General features: G+C 35.4%; 1 long non-coding RNA gene across 1 annotated transcript; it reads left to right on the forward strand.

Annotated features, from left to right (window-relative positions):
* The first annotated feature begins 5,475 nt into the window (after positions 1-5,475).
* On the forward strand, positions 5,476-13,072 carry LOC149784086 (uncharacterized). Its single transcript, XR_016413738.1, has 2 exons — positions 5,476-5,675; positions 11,974-13,072. It is a non-coding gene; the product is annotated as an uncharacterized LOC149784086 (long non-coding RNA).
* The last annotated feature ends 5,745 nt before the right edge of the window (positions 13,073-18,817 follow it).

Genomic DNA, 18,817 nt, shown 5'->3' on the forward strand with positions numbered 1-18,817 from the left:
CAGTTCGTACACTGCTTCTTAGAATCATGTCGTGTGTGGCAAAGACGAACTGCCTCATCGCAGACCTCAACACCATATAGCTTATGTCATCAACACGGACGACAGTCATCTCCCATGAATCCACTGGGACGCCGTCTATGTTCCTAAATAAGGTTGTGTGGAGTATTTTGATTCGTATGGATTGCCAACTTTGGAAGACGATATCATCGACTGTATGACAAGAAATGCCCATGCAACACGATTCAAGGATGTGAAATTACAAGGCACATATTCCATGGTGTGTGGACAATATTGTGTGTATTTTCTTCATCAACGCAGTCTTGGATATCCTTTAGAACATTTAGTGACTTATTTTGATTTTTGATCGTCACTCAGCTAGAAACGATGACAAAGTAGAACGATTATTCTGTAATAATTATGGTTATCTATTGTCTTTATCTAGAAAATGTGGTGTAAATCAATGGCCCCGTGACTTTCATTCCTGGAATTCTAGCTTCACTTCACAACATTGCCAACCTCGTCCAAAAATAGTTTGTTATTAGAACAAAATGTTTGTTAGTTTATGTCATTGTTAATTGTTTTATAAATTAAATTGTGGTTGTTAGTGATTTGAATAAAAATGTATTTTGAAAAAATACTTCTGTCGTTTGTTTGCAGTTTTTTATGATGGACCATGCTCTTCGACTTCTGTCTGTCCCTCACCATCAAATCCAATTATCTTATCGTTCAGACTAAGGGTTTTTTATATCGCGTCCGCGCTTGAACTATATAAAGCGGAGTAGTATCCAGTCTAACTACCCATAGTTGACAAATCCTCCTATGAACATGTGTTCAAGACTAGCCAAGCTCGACGAAGTTTACATGCATTTACATTGTGTCAGGGAAAGCCTGATACCGAATCCTAAAGAGATAGAAAATGTCAAAATGTTGAAAGTGACCGAAGACCTGATAGAAGAACTTTTCAGAGAGGAAATCAAGAAAGAGAAAGAAGAAATGACGGAGAAGTACATATTTTAGAAGTAGAGAGAGCAGCAGCAGCAGGAACCAAATAGACGTTTTGTCGACTGCCGTATATATACACCAAAGAGTTCTCCTTTTCTTCCCGAAGAAGCAGATATTATCATGTGGGAAAGCCTACCGCAAGACGGGGACGAAATCTTAGACAATAAAAAATTGCCATAACTCCTCGTTCACAAAACAGCCCTTTTCAGGGCTACCCAATACTCAGAAAAAAAGATACAAATTAAATTATCAATGGTATGTTAGTATGTTTAAAAAATAGAAGTGTGTCTATAAGCACCTCGTTTTCGCAGCTTGTCAAATAGTCAGTGAGTTTGTGATTGTATGTAGTGTTTGTATGTAAAATGTTAGTGAGTGTTTCTTTTAAGTCCGCAAGATCCATGTTTGTTGGGGTAATATGGGCAAAGTACGTTTTGGAGACGGTTTTTTTTTCTTCACGTCCGTGGTTGACAAATTATAATGGGAGCCCTCGTTAGTCTGGCTACTCATAATACGACGACTAATGAAGCAGTAAGCAGCACGTGTATAACTAAGAGAGTTAGCAATTTGAAGTCATTATCCCAATACAAGCCTTGAACGCGATAAGGGGGTTAAGCCTCGACGTTGCCACAGGATGGAGCCTTCGTGCTCAAGCAAAACGAACCACACTTTTGCTAATACAAGAAGATGAAAGCAGATACAATTGGAGAGATGTCAATATATGAAACTGGAGAAATATGCACCCAAGAAGACCGACAGCAGAATTTATATACCCAGCTGCAAGTGACTCTCAGTGTCGGCAACTTAACGACACTACCCACGGAATGATGTCAACAACTGTAAAACCACCTCCAAATATTCAACTGGTAACAAGAACAGTTGAAATCTCTACCATAAATGGAAAAGAGGTTCAAGAGAGGGGCATGGAGGTGAAATCAATTGATTTATCTAGTGGAAAGGAGTCAATTGCAGTTGAGGACACCCTAAGGGATGAGGAAACAAGGAAACAGTTCAATTCCTTTTACTATCCCAGTATCGCCACGCCAAATTAAGGACGATAACAAATTAAGAAGATCTGTAGCTGCTACACTACCACTCATAGCCCAGTAAATGTACACGGGTTTAGTAACAACAAAATTTAACCTTAGTAGCAGATTCATTGACGTATCCTACGTCAAAAATTAGTGAGCGCACCAAGAAACAGCAATCACTTGAAGTTACTAGAACTACACGAAAATCAAGAACTACTGTTGCTAAACCAGAAGCTGGAATAAAAGCAACTTCAAAAACCCGAGTAGCAGACTGAATGACATCTCCTACTGCAGTACCCACTAAATCATCAAGCGGGAAAATTGCTGAAAAAGTAAAACTACCGATCATGGGAAACTCACAACAACAACAACAACAACCAAAACTAGTGAGCGTACCAAGAAACAACAACCCACTACACTTCCAACTGAAGCAACAAAAAAAAAAAATAATTACAACCAAGTCAGCAATCATTGGTGCCAGACCAAAAACCTGTACACCACCAGAAAGTAGTAAGCAAAGACTACTACAAGCAGCGAAAAAAGACACTAAAGAAACAAAAACAAGAATTGGCCCAACCAAGACTGACCATGCCACAATCCAAACAGACGTAAACAAAAAATGTGACCGACGAATTCGATGCATTGGGCCTATCCTACCTACTTCAAAGCAACAGCGCAACAATGTATAAATTGATGACTGAAATAACTAAGTGTCCTGTCTTTTTATATCCTTAATGCTCTTTGCTGTTTTGTTTTTTATATTATTGTTTTTAATTGTAGGGAGGTACAAAACAGGGCAAAGTGAACTAACACTATTTTTTAATAGCTGAAGATGCAAATAAAAGTAGAAGACGCACACCGACGGTAAATCAGTTCAGAGGTGAAGTTTGTGGTAAAATGTTTGCATATAATAGTAATTTGAAGTCACAAGGATTCATGTTGAAGATGATGCATTCGTATGTGAAGTTTGTGATAGGTCTACAGTGTAGTAGTTTGAATGTCCGCATGATGTTGGCCCTATATAGTGGAGATAAACCATTCAAATGTGAAATTGGAGGTGAAATATTTATCATGGAGGCTGATGTGAAGAGACAAATTATGTTGCATACTGAAAATAAATCATTCAAATGTGAACTTTGTAACAAAATATTTAGACGAAGTAGCCAGTTAGAGGTACACATGAAGATACATACTGGAGATAAATCAGTCAAATGTGAAGTTTGTGATAAAATCTTTATTCAGGACTCACGGTACTAATTCCACTCCAATGGTAAACATATGGAAACACTATCATATTCAAAATTCAATAACTTAAAATTTATGGGTGCTGATAATGACACCTATAATTTTTCGTGCACATCTAACCTTGGTGCAAGCTTATGTGTGGAGAACACCATATGACCCGCGGCAATTTGTTTACATACATGTGCATGAAACATGTGTTATTGATTCTGCACCAAATGAATCAGGTGCTACTTTCAGTATTGAGTACTCCTGAGTCAAGCCTGTAAAAATGCTAAAATTGCATCAGTAGAAATTTGTCAATATTTTTGTTACATTACATATAGGATAAGCTCTCAAAAGATATTTTTCCTAAAATTTTAATTTTCATTATTAACCAATTATGGACCACCAAACCTGTAAATACTCTATTATTTCTTCACCCATTTCTAGACTGGTTCACAGTTCTTCCGTATAATTAGTACCGTGTGTCCTTCAGGAGGCACGTTTGAAGATGTATAATATGTTTCATACTGGAGATAAACCATTCAAATGTGAACTTTGTGATAAACTGTTTAGACACAGGAGCCATTTGAAGAGACGCGTGAGGATACTTAATAGTGGAGGAGAACTCGTCCTGGGAGAACTCGCCCCATGGTGACCTCGCCCTGGGAGAACTCATCCCAGGTGTCAGGAGAAGTTGCCCCATGGTGGTCGGAGAATTCGCCCACTTCGCCTGAAGAAGTCGCCCCAAGGATCATATATAGTAATTCTGAGATGTCGCCACATGATTGTTAAGGCTTTATTTATTGTTGTTTTTCTTCAACTTAATAACTTATTAAATCCTTAAAATTCGCAATTTTTCAACTTTTCCATGTGAAGGATAATTTCTATTTTGTAAATGTTTTTAATTTATTCAACGAATTTTGTAATTGACATTCATCTGAAATAATGCGTTGGTATCTTTTGGACTGGCTATATGTTATACAGTTTTTACATGACATGGGATGACATGAAGAATATTCCACATATTGGTGGATATTAGTATTCTTGATATGAATATTTGAAGAGATATCAATATTTGTTTTTAATTACATTTACATCTTAAAATGAAGCATGCGTACTAGATGCAGTATAAGTAAATGTAATCGTCGGGTTAAAGTGATTTAGGCGATCAATACATTTGTTTTTCAGTTCTTCAGTTGAATGCTTCCAGATCATAAATATGTCATCTAAAAATCTAAACCAAAGAGATGGATTAAACTTTTCGTTTTGAAGAAAATCCTTTTTTAATTTACCCATGAAAGGGAAGGGTATGAAGGAACCATATTAATACCCATTAACGTACCCATTATTTGTAAGTAACTCGTATTAATAACTTGAAAATAATTATATTCCAAGATAAGTTTTATTATTTTACAACTATCTTCACTAGAAAGTGTGCTATTATTAGGATTGTTATCAAGAAAATATTTACTCGCTTCAATACCATCTGCATGCGGAATGTTGGTATATTGTGATGTTACATCAAATGATATCAGGATTGAAATTATCAGATAGCTGTGGAATAGACTCCAACGTTTTAATGAAAGCAGTTCTATCTTTAATGTATGAAGGAAGTGATTTCATTAAAGGTTGTAAAACACTATCAATACATTTCAATAGGTTTTCAGGATACGAGTTTTGATGAGCTTTTGGTAATATGTAGAATTGAGGGGTACGTATGTTAAGAGGGAAATTATCAAATTCCTCATATACGGAATTATTTTTTAGCGCTCTAATTAATGCACGTTGACTTTTTGTTATTTAATTTCTATTGACGGGTCTTCGATAATATGTTTGTAGTATTTTTCATCATTTAATTGACGTTCAGCTTCTTTAACATAATCATCTTTATTCATAATAATACTAGTGTTTGACTAATCATCCTTTTAGTCACCATACCATCGTAATTCATTAATAATATAAAGACTTAATTTCGTCTTTAGAAAAATTACTGTAATATTGCTTTTTATGATTGCCAGTTAATATTTCTTTTGTGATCGCGTATATATAAAAATCTAAATATGAATCACGTAAAAGATGAATTAATTATATTAATAACAGGTGACAAATTTTGGGGTGACTTCTCCAACCAATTGGGGCGACTTCTTCAACCGCTGTGGGGCGACTTTTCCAGATGCGTTGGGGCGAGTTCGCCCAGGGCGAGTTCTCCCTCGGGCGAGTTTTCCCAGAGCGAGTTCTCCGCATACCGAGGTTACATACTGGAGATAAACCATTCATACGTGAGGTTTGTGATAAAAATTTTAGTGAGAGTGGTATTTTAAAGAAACACATAAAGATACATACTAAAGATAAACCATTTAAATGTGAAGTTTGTTGTACATTGTTTAGGCAGCTTAGTGCTTTAAGTGATCACACGAGGTTACTAGACCAGCAAGTTGTTCTCCACCATCTTTTTTTATTTGTTTGACTGGCGGCGGAGACCAACGTCATTCTGCACCACTCGTGCTGAGACGTCCACGCTATGTCACCTCGGATGATCGGACCGGGCGCTATTAATTAATACATTTGTTTAGACTAACCTTTGTATCCAGTATAAGTATAATCCCTCTTCTAATGATCCACAGCGTTAAATCCTTTAGAACACACACTTTTTTAGTATAAATCCCTGTCAGAACAGAACACCTGTGTATTCATCGGCTGTTGACCTCAGATTTGAATTACCCACACATGCGCGTAAAGCAGCATCACCACGAGGAAAGAGTAACGCGTGAAAACCGTCTAGCGAGGCATAGATCACTGGGAATTTACTGATGCTTGGGTGGGGACTGTGTCGTTACGGTAGAAATTTAGGAGATAGACAGAGAGAGAGAGAGAGAAAGACGTCATGTCAGAAATGTGAGATAGAGTGAATGATAAATAAATTGTAAAAAGACCACAAACTGTATTCAGATGTGAAAATATGCTACACAATAATAATAATAATAATAATAATAATAATAATTTATTATTATTACTAGTGGTAGTATCTTCAATCATATTTAATAACATTTACAATGGTATAAATGGATTTTGTGACATACATACATATCTACATATTAATACTTTACATTACTTGTAAGAAGAACATGGTTATTATGATGAATATTATTAATAACATTTGCAATGGTATTTATGAACACATACATACATACATACATACATATATACGTCTGTTATAATTTTACACCATAACTTATAACATATGGAAAATGTTATATTTTAATCAAAAACAATAGTTTCTTCTTCCCTTCTGACCACTGCATTGACAAGTGTTGCAACAATTTACACAACAATTACATTTGCCGCAAGGGCATATATTGCAACTTCCCGCGGAACATTCTTTTAGGCCAGCGGGAAGTTTATCCATTTCGGGGATCCACAATGCCTCAAGAATTTTTCTTCTTAAACAGACTTGACGATTTTTCGCAACTTCTATCATGTTTTCATCTGTTGTTGTCTTCATCATGCTTGTCCTGTAAGGTAGGAGACAAGCATAACCTTTTCTCCCATCTCTGGCACATCTCCCAATCTCTTGCCAATAGCTCAGAATGCTCTTTGGGCATCCCCAAAGAATAACGATATCTACATCGCTGATTTGGATCCCCATTCTGAATGCTACCGTAGCAACAAGACAGCGAATTATGCTTTCGGGTCTTCGAAATTCCTTGATAATTCTGTCCTGTGTCTCTTTATCCTTGGAATAATGATACATTTCAATACTGACTATAATTCATAGTACAGTGAATCACGGACATATATTAAGCACAGCATTTATTTAGTTTCTTAAATTTCACACCATAAATAGGCTATACTAATTGTTGGGACAATGTTGGTCGACAGTTAAAGGCAAGGCATCATATTAGGAACCATGGCAACAAGTACATGATTTGGGCCTTAGCATATATAGCAAAGAATAGAGTGAACACCATAATGTATAAGAGGCCTCTGATGTGAGAAGAGCTGTAGATCTACCAATGTCCACTTATTTTCCTTCTCGAGAGGAGATACAAGCGACCAGGTATAGAATGGAAGCTGTGGTGTCTCGAATCCTGACTGAAAATGTCCCATGCCTCTATGCACTGGCGGACCTTGTTTGTCATCATATTGATCACAAACATTGGTCCGAATCAAGGCGGAAAAGTAGTATGTACTTGCCTGATATTTATACTAAATGCCATTCTCCTATCACGATAATAACAATAATCTCATTCACAAGATGTACTGTTCATTTGTATTGATGTATGTTCAACATTGTTATGCTAGTGCCTACGATTTGTCCATGTTTTGGATTAAAAGTTTACATGAAGCAGTTGAAACAAATGTACTTTTACGACCTGAGGAGATATGTGTATACTCAGTTTTAGATTTGCAATTGTATTTCTTTTCTTACTCTGATAGGTTCAAAGTAAGAGAGTGTGCGTATTTATTTTGTGGCAAAAATACAACAATAGCAAGTGGAGAAAATTATTTTTGTCTCAAACGCTTTAACTGCATACTCTGTTATAAAGGCTTGGTATAAGTACAGTAATAAAATTGTGTTCCATTTCACAGTTTAATATTGGTGTGATCCCAGAAAATCCTTTAACAACCGCAGGTGTTATTAGGATACTGATTATGTTCCAAGAAGAGATGATAATCATGTGTATCCCATAGTGTGCTGGGGGGATGGCCTGTCTTGTGAAAGACACATAGATGCTCAAAATGCAAGATCCAATGCTGGTAATCCTGTACAAAATTGGAGGGCTTGGTGCCATCACCGGGAGAATTTCACAAAAGAATGCTACTGCTTCAGGTAAAATAATACACATCTATAGCTTGTTTTGTACAGCTTTATGATGGAGATTCTATTCTTTCAAAATTATCCGTATTCTATTTTTTGCACAAGTGATAAACATCAGTACCAATGTGCTTCACTTAGTCAAAATCAGTATCAATGTACATCATTCTTAAACTAATAACAGTTTTGGTCTTATCGAATACAAAGATATCTCCTGACAAACTCAAATTATTTCCAGATCTGGGAGAAGATGAACCGATGATACAATGCCTGAATAGATCCTGCCCTAGAGGCTCCTTTTTCCATCTATGTTGTTTTAGCCTAGAGGAAAACAATCTGCCAGATGAGTGGGTGTGCGGTGACACATGCAGGAAAACTGTAGATGAGAAGATTTATTGTGTGTGCCAGTCGGTCAAAGAAGAACCAATGGTCGAATGTTCCAATCAGCAATGTGACCATCAGTGGTTTCATGTTTCATGCAATAGTGGTAATAACATAATGTATCTCTTCATTAATGTTCATCTCATGGAACATTATCAATAGAAAGGATATGGCATTATCTAAAATCATACCCCAGCTGTTACTTTATAATAATGGTCATATTGACGTACTTAGAATTTTTGTTCATATTCTCATTTTTATGTAAGATACATGTGTTTTCATTTCCAGACGAAGAATGGTTTTGCTCTGAAAATTGCAAAAAGATATCAAGAAGGAAATCTAAGAAAAGGAAGAGCAAGAAAGACAAGGTAAGTGAAAAGGCTGTTGACCGTAAATTCGAGTATACAAAGATGATTCTCATCAGAGGGATGGAAGATAAAGTAAGAAGAGATGCTGTCAGAGAAAATGATGGCCCATCAATGGTGTCCTCATGGAAGCAATACATGGTCAAATTCCACAACAATAACCACAGAAGAGACTTTAACCTGGGGCACAATCTAATTACAGGTAAGCCATGTTATATTTGTTTCAGAGCATTAATGCATTTATATGTTAATTAGGTCAAGCTAACTCCATCTAACATCGATGAAGGAACAACCTATATTGAAGCCTTTTATTACTGTAATTATTCTATATTAGTTCATTATCCCAGGGACTATAAAGAACAAAATGGTTATCCATGATAAAACACATACAAGACAAATCCACTAAATGCTTACTTGTTCATAAAGTAATTTAAAAAAAATTCCTGCATTATATTTTTTAGGGTCCATTTTTTGCCGTACTTAGTGTTTGCTTTAGGGTTACTGTACAAAAAATATTAAAAAGTCATGTGAAAATAAATTATAAAAGTTATGACAAGTGTTTAATTGGATGTTACAAAAGTTCCACAGTAAAGTTTCTATCGGTTCATTTATTTAAAAACAAGTCACCTATATTTAATATAATTTTGGAACATCAAGGAAGTGACAGCTGAATACCCATTAGGACTAGGGCCGGCGCCAAACCCAACCAGACTATCTGGCGTCGTAGGCAAGGTTAGATTCTGCCCCCCCCCCCCCTCCGAAAATATCAATTCCAACATTTATAAACAATTATATATATAAAAAATGCGCCCCCTGAAATCAGCATCCTTGGCGTCTGCCTAGTTTGCCTATATGGTAGCGCCGGCCCTGATTAGGACTATATCAGAATCATCAGATGCATATATCAAATATTCTGAAGAAAATAGTTTTAATTTAGTGTGATCATTCTGCGGTAGTATATAACATCTTTGTTTCATTTGTGGGTCAGTAACAGTAAATTTGTATAAGAATCAGTTAAACAATGAGAAAACAGTCCTAAGTAACAAGGCAAATTAAATTCTTGCAGACTTATCTGGTGCGTATCAGAGAGAATGCAGCAAGACTTGATGTGGAACAGAACAGTTAATCTTCGAGGAGGTACCAGAAACAATGATGAGGTTGACCTAGTCAATGAATTTTTGAACAAGGCGTTCAAAGGTAAATTATTTGATAACGGAAATATTATTAATCGTTTTAAATTGGAAGAATTTTGTTTTATAAATATATGAAGTCTTAGTATATGCAGTATTTTGTAATTCGTGGAAATACGACTTTAACATGATGTTCTTGGTGTCTAATATATTATGTGTTCATTAATTTGAAAACTACCACATAATGTTAATTTTAGAGGTTAAAATATTAATGCTGACTTTTTATTATCTTTATAGAAAGCTTACGATCGGCCAGTCATCAGCCGAGTGACGCCACTTTGGACAGGCATAGCAAGTTGGCTGGTGGGGTTGGCCATGCTCTAGATAAAATATACTCTACAACAGTCTCCAAATTGGAAAGTTTCCAGACAGGAAAATCAAAGTTTTCACGAAGAAAGGATATTGAGACTTTTGTCAGAGTACTGAAGGACGAGGAACTCTTAAGAGAAATCTCTGGAAGATATCACAGAGCTTATCAGAATTTCCGCTCATTAGCAAGAATAAAGATCCCAGACATATACATCTCGCACATAAACAAATTATCACTCAAATTTGACAAATGAAACAAAATTATCGCTAACTCACATGTCAATTTATAATGTATGTATGTATGTATGTATGTATTCATAAATACCATTGTAAATTTTATTAATCAAGTTCATCATACTAATCATGTTATAAGTAATGTTATTTGGTAAAATGTATGTATGTATGTATGCATGTATGTATTAATAAAGTTCATCATACTAATCATGTTATAAGTAACGATTTGTTGCACGAGGGATTAAATTATGAAGGAGAAAGTTTATATGTGCAATCAAAACAGGAAATGGGGAAGTGAGTCGGATGTACATGGTATGATATCAGCAGTGCGGGGGAATATTTCATATGAAAAGGATCGTTATTATTATTATTATTATCATTTTATTTCAGAACATACAGTGCTGTATTTAATGTTTGGTCATGGTTGGTTGAAGAAATGGGAGACCAAGTATACAGAGGCGAAAAATCAGCAAAGACACGTTTGATTGAAATGTATCATTCCTCCACGGATCAAGAGACATAGGACAGAATTATCAAGGAATTTTGAAGACCAGTGGTCAGAAGGGAAGAAGAAACTATTGTTTTTGATTAAAATATAACATTATCCATATGTTATAAGTCATGGTGTAACATTATAACAGACGTATGTATGTATGTATGTATGTATGTATGTATTCATAAATACCAATGCAAATGTTATTAATAATATTCATCATAATAATCATGTTCTTCTTATAAGTAATGTAAAGTATTAATATGTAGATATGTATGTATGTCATAAAATCCATTTAAACCATTGTAAATGTTATTAAATATGATTGAAGATACTACCACTAGTAATAATAATAAATTATTATTATTATTATTATTATTATTGTGTAGCATATTTTCACATCTGAATACAGTTTGTGGTCTTTTTACAATTTATTTATCATTCACACTATCTCACATTTCTAACATGACGTCTTTCTCTCTCTCTGTCTATCTCCTAAATTTCTACCGTAACGACACAGTCCCCACCCAAGCATCAGTAAATTCCCAGTGATCTATGCCTCGCTAGACGGTTTTCACGCGTTACTCTTTCCACGTGGTGATGCTGCTTTACACGCGTGCGTGGGTAATTCAAATCTGAGGTCAACAGCCGATGAATACACAAGTGTTCTGTTCTGACAGGAATTTATACCAAAACAGTGTGTGTTCTAAAGGATTTAACGCTGTGGATCATTAGAAGAGGGATTATACTTACCGTCTGGATACAAAGGTTAGTCTAAATAAATTTATTAATTAATAGCACGCGGTCCGATCATCCGAGGTGACATAGCGCGGACGTCTCAGCACGAGTGGTGCAGAATAACGTTGGTCTCCGCCGCCAGTCAAACAAAAAAAAAAGAAGGTGGAGAACAACTTGCTGGTCTAACGAGGTTACATACTTGACATAAACGATTCAAATGTGAATTTTGTGATAAAATGTTTAGACACAGGAATCATTTGAAGAGACACACGAGTTCACATCCTGGAATTAAACCACTTAAATGTGAAGCTTGTGATAAAATGTTTATCCAGGAAGCTCATTTGAAGATGCACGTGATGCTTCATACTGGAGATAAACCATCCAGATGTGAAGCTTGTGATACAATGTTTAGACACCGTAATCATTTGAAGGTCCACATGAGGATACATTCTGGAGAAAAACCATTTATATGTGAAGTTTGTGATAAAGTGTTCATACATAGTTCTACTTTGAATCTGCACACGACGATACATACTGGAGATCAACCATTCAAATGCGAACTTTGTGATAAAATGTTTAGATGAAGTGGTCAGTTGAAGGTCCACTTAATAAGACATACAGGAGACAAAAGCGATCACATCTGAAGTTTGTCATAAAATGTTTAGGCAGAATAGTGTTTTAATGGATCACATAGTGATATCTACTGGAGATAGACCATTCAAATGTTAAGTGTTTTATCAAAAATGCAGAGTGAACATAACAATACAAACGGGACATTTCCCGTTCAAATATGAAGCATTCTGCTAAAATCTTTATGAAAAGTAGTGCACCTCGGAATATGCAATTATTTACATGTTTTGGATGTATATATCGGTGTAAACCCTGATAGTATGATTTGTAATTGTTTTAAAGATAATAATAGGCAGAACGAAGTTTTAATCTTAGCTATTTTGATATGAATTATTTACTTTTTACCAATTTCGATTGCAATCCATGTAATTATGTCCCTCTGTCGCATTTGATTTGACTCAATTGGACAGGTGTGATAAATTGCGAATCAATCAAAGCTTAAAATATAGGAGTCAGATTATGATTGTGAGAATCCAGAATGTGTATTGACATATTTTTCTGTGAAAATATCGTATAATTATGTGTTTTAATGCAAATAAAAATGTAACAGACATGCAAAATGGTGTCAAGTACAGCTTAGTCACTTCGTCACACAAATGGAACTATAAATATAAAGATTTCAATATTTCTTATATAAAAATCACTACAATCTAATTTTATTTTGTTTTTTAGTCCTTATTTCTCAGCTGTATTTGTGAAGCGTAAAACGGGTTCGTTGTGTTCCATTTGTATTATTGTGCTACATCAAGACCATTGATACATTAGTACATACAATATTACTGGAACCGATTTCGAACACTGTACATTTGTGATAGGCTATTTAGCATTATTTGGGATTTAACTCACAACATAACGTTTCTTCTGAGTTTTCATTTGGTATTCTCTCTCTCTCTCTCTCTCTGCACAAACATACTACACAGTGATGTTATCAAGGCCTCTAAAGTACCTCTACAGAAATATACCGCACTAAGAATGTGTTGAAACTTGTAATTTCTTTCTACACGAATATAATGATATATGACTGGTCCTGAAGCTTGTAATTCCTCTCTACACAAATATACCACACGGTGATGATGTCGAAGCTTGCATGTTCTCTGCGATCATACACCAATCAGTGATGACATTGAAGCTTGTTAAGTTACATTACACAAATATACCACGCAGTGATGATGTTGAAGCTTGTAAGTTCTGTCTGCAATAATACACCAATTAGTGATGGCTTTGAAGCTTTTAAAGTGTAACAAGAAAACCGGATGGGATTTCGGACTTAAAACATAACATTTTTGATGGTGATACAAATACAATGTCTAATAATGAACGACTTGAATGAGCAATTATTTATGATTAATATGTGCGTGTATATGTTCCAAATATTGGATCAATTAACATAAAATTCACAGACTTAATACTGAAAATATAAATAATGGACCTTACACTGTACAAGGACAAGGGGTGGATGATTCACAGTGATTTCACAACAAAATTATCTTTACAGTTTTACAAACCCACAAATTTAGCCCATGGATAAAAGAATACATGTATGGAGTTACACACTCCCGTCACCAGCACACTCGGCTACCAGTCACACTGGTCAATCAAGCCGTCAGTATTCCAGGTTGGTCAATCAAGCAATCGGTGCCCACAAATCATGGTCAGCCCTCCCATATCGGACTAGCAGGCAACGATAAAGCAGACCAAATAGCTAAACAATATGTCGATGAACCTGACTCCATTGCATTATACCACAGCGTCTAAAAATTGTAAAGCATCATCAGAATTAAAATCGACAATAAGTGGCAACAATAATGGGATAGCATCAAAAAGGGACGCAAGCTATGCTCCATACTAAATAAGGTCGCAAGACATACCAACCCACCACAACTCGTTAGAAGTCAGGATCAAAAATATATAAATAGGATACTAATAGGCAAAACTAAATGAGCCAGCAGACTTGGGAAATATTTGACAATCAACACAAACTCAGATGGCAAATGCCCACACGGTCCAGTCCAAGAAGATTTAGAACGTTTTTAACACTTACCATAAGTATGGAACCCAAATAAATAGGTTTATGATTAAACAACATAAAACAGGGACCCCACCGACCGATCCAGCTTTCCTCAAAGAATAAAACTTAAATAAGGTCATTACTTACAAAAATATTATAAACTTCCTCACCGACATTGGGACAAAGTGGGCATTTAAACAAAAGTGTATGGCCCTGCTAAACAATAAATAAATACCATTCAATTAATTACAACTAGGAAACAGGCTAACAAACAAAATGTAAGGAACAAAAGACCAGATGTCTTTGACATGTCTTTGACAAAAATCTGTCTTTTCAAAATAGATTTAATCTGAAAATAGCACCATATAAATAACTATATCCAAAAGCTAGGATAATAATCAAAGCAAAATAAGTCCAATTATACCAAAACTAGTAGACTGGCTAGCAAACTTAAATTTAGGGCATAAATAAGAACAGATGTCTTTGACAAGTCTTAGCGACCCGAGCATTCGGCAAAGACATATATCTTATCAAAATGGATTTAGCCTGAAAATAAATAACATCACATAAAAAACAAACAAAATGGGAACAATTATCATAACAAGTAGACAGGCTAATAAACTTAAAATTAGTGAATAAATAACATCAGATATCTTTGACATGCCTTAACGACCCGAGTATTCGGCAAAGATATATGTCTTAATCAAATATACTTAGCCTGAAAATAAAATAATAACATACTAATAGCTTCATCCAAAAACTAGGAAAATAAATCAAACATAGCAAACAAGATTAGCAAGTACTTAGCTCAACCCTAAACCCACACATATAGAAACATATAAACTGCCACAACTCTTAATCTAAATACAAAAATTCTATTCTCGTATTTGTTTTTCTTTCTTTAAGAAAAAAATTCTTAATTATATTTCTAGGGCACCACTTTCCTACAACATGAAATTAAGGACACTAATATCTTTTCCTACCGCAAGGTGACCGCAGATTATATATAGGAAAACAAACGCAATTACACTAAGGCACAGTCTCTCATCGAAGCACTAAAAACAATTAGAACAACTAGATAAGACCCCAAAAACTAGAATATATAATGTGGTCTAAAAAGCCCAAGACCATCAGGCCCCGCTGCACAAGGCGGCAAAGTCTCTCAAGATATGAACACTTGCTATAACCCCAAAATTAATACCTACAAGGTGGTTTAAACCCCAATGAACATCAGGCCCGGCAACACAATGTGGCAACCAAATGCCTAGAGAAACTAGTTAGGACCCGAAACTTAAGAATATATGAGGTGATCCAAACCCCAACGATCATCAGGTACAGCTGCACAAAGTAGTGCACCATTAAGCCTAGGAAAGCTTAAATAACCATAACAAAAGAGTGAACCTAAACCAAGAACTACCCCACCCAAATCAGACTCAATATATAAAGTTTAAATAACCCTATAGGCTATCAATATGCGGTCACTGGTGCGGTACTATCTTTATTTTTTTTTTTTAAAAAAAGAAAAAAAAAGGCACGGAATATATCTCCAAAAATCCGTCAACAAGACAATCCATTAAACTCTTGGCAAGGCTGTCAAAAATGTATACCCTGGATAAACCAAGGTGCCTTTCTAGTGAGCAGTGACCAAACCTTCCTCCTCACCACTGCCAGACATTAAATTGATAAACATGCATAGCACGTATTAAATACATGAATGGAGAGGCACCTTTCCCCTCATAATGAACAATTAGTTAACCCTCCACAATGGAACACAAATCTAGGAATCCTGATGTGACGTCATAGTGGCGACCAATCGCTCCTGGCGTCACATACTGTTTGGTTGACACATAGCACAGCTAATGCAGACATAATAGCTACCTTTAACTCGAGTGTGTGCTGGGTCTATCCCCACTCTAGTATAGCCTTACATTCAGGTCGCTAGGTTCTATGAAGCCCGTCACATTGACCGAAGACATGACGGCTAAATTAAATAGTGCCTTTCATGCACAGTAATACCTGGCGGATGAGGATCTAATTCCTTCCCCAGATATTAATTAAATAGTCCGCTTATGGTCATTAACCAGACGTATATGCCCATATAGGCGAAGACGTCTATACTTTAAAAGATGATGATGCTGTATGAAACTGGCATATCTGATAAAATGTAATGATGTTACATACGGTAAGATATACAGATTACGTTATCGGCACATTATTACAAAAAATACACAAGATTAGAAATGAACTGAATTGTGCCCGATAAGAATCATACGGTACTAAACGTTTCTAAGAAATGTAGCTTTAAATTGTTACTATCAATCCCTTGCTAAGTCACAAACAAGAATATAAAATATTTGCATTATACATCGAAGCTACATGTATACAAAAGTAAACGTGGTAAAATTACAATAGTTATACACAATAAATCAATAAACTCACATACCTCTGCAGCTGCCGATGTGCAAGTCGTTGAAGTACTTGTAGATACCTCTTGGCCCCACCTCAGCATATATAGCTGGTTAGGACTTAGAAGTAACACCATGGTTTTCCGAAAGTGTTATGCGGTGATTGTCTCCCTGTCCACCCTTTTGATTTTATAAGTGTAAGTGTCATAAGAAGACAATTAATAATAAAATTAGTGTAATTTAGTCAGAGTTGCTTTGTGTTTTGTTCGTCAAACAATAGATTTTTACGTTATCCCAATAGCTCTAGGTAATTGCACTTTATTCCCTGTGTCTGGGTTGGCAACGGGCCTGATTTCTAACCACTCTCGCTTGAACTTAGGATAGTACTAACTTCCCGTAGGACTATTAAGTCCAAGGGAGGGGTTCCTTTATTTGTGTTTTTGTTGGTTACTTGTTTTAAAGTGACTCTGCCAAATTCGTGTTGTATTGTGTTGTGCAGTGATGTGCGTTGTGCTTTAGTTGGTCCCCTTTGTATGTAAATACAGCGCTTTCTATGTCAAATTCATTATAGTTTACGTTCTTATATAAGCCAATTTGTGTCAAAAGGAAGTTCTAAATAAGTGTTTAAAGCCGAAAATACAATATTTAATGCTGGAAAAATAATAAAATGTTTAAGTACTTGGGTTTGTTTGGTGAGTGCTTGTGGTACATACTATTATTGATGTTCTAGATATTCGCATATTGTGGCTGTTGTTAAGTTGTTTTATATTGTCAATCGGTAGTAGTAAGGTTGCATGAAAAAAGCCAAAAATCCGAAATAGAGAGATATTCCCTTCCAAGATGTTAAGGTATATTCCGATTACTAAAGTTCGTTATCAAAATAAAATAAAAATAGTAAGTATAGCCAATATTAGTAAATAGTAAGTCTTGCTTCGGCAAATTAAAATTAATTCAATCGATCTGAATTGTGAAAATCACGAGTTGGTAGTAAAACATATAAGCTGTTGTAATTAATATTCATAATCTAATTATTGGTTGTGTGTTCAAATACCGATAATAGTATTTATAAGTTTTGCTTCGGCAAATTGAAGTAATTAAATCGATCTGAAATGTGAAAAATCACAGGTTGATAGTAATTATTTAAGTTGTTCTAATCAATATGTATAATCGATTTCATGTGTTGTGAATAAGAATAAGTTAATCATATGGTATTGTTTAAAGTAATCCATCAAAATCGTCATCCAAAATTCTTCTTTCCTTTGGTTCGTTTTGCTGGTACCAAGATTCTCCTCCTTTACTTTGAGTTTGCTGGGGGTGGCTTCGTTACAGAATCAGAGCTAAGCAGGGTTTGCCTTAGACGAAGTACTATATTATTCTATTTCTATTTTCATTACTTTAGAAATACTTTTTCATTTATATTTGTGTTGCTCCGTGTCTTGAATCGGTGTTATATATGACATACCTTATTTATTTCGATGTTTCCTTATGGTTAAGTTTTTTGTTGTTGTTGTTTTTGTGTGTTATACCCATTAGAGGTATTAATTAATAAATCTGAGGTCCACCTTGCTGACGTGTTTGGCCCCTCCGAAAAACCCGACATTATTTCTGCTATGATAGACATAGATTAATTCTTTGTTTGAGTTCCCGTATCTGAAATCGCTTTCCTAAGTTGAAGTCTATAGGATGAATATTTTGTTTTGTGGTTTATACCCCTTAGGGATCTTAGTGAATCAATCTGAGGTCCACCTTGCCTACGTGTTCGGTCCAGGGTAAAACCCGACATTATGTCTGCTATGATATACACAGATTAATGCTTGCATCACTAAAGTAGACCGCTCACAGATAAGACGTTCCGTAGTGTGTATATTTAACCTTACGGTCAGGCATTTATACACAGACGAAGTTGTCATATATAGCCTGTGCGCTGGAAGCATCCGGTTTTCCCCATTTAAAGCACTTTGCACGTTTGGCGTTGGATTAACTGAATTAAC

Source organism: Sinohyriopsis cumingii, chromosome 14 (genome assembly GCF_028554795.1).
Source record: "Sinohyriopsis cumingii isolate HCF-2022 chromosome 14, ASM2855479v2, whole genome shotgun sequence".
Classification (NCBI taxonomy): Eukaryota; Metazoa; Mollusca; class Bivalvia; order Unionida; family Unionidae; genus Sinohyriopsis; species Sinohyriopsis cumingii.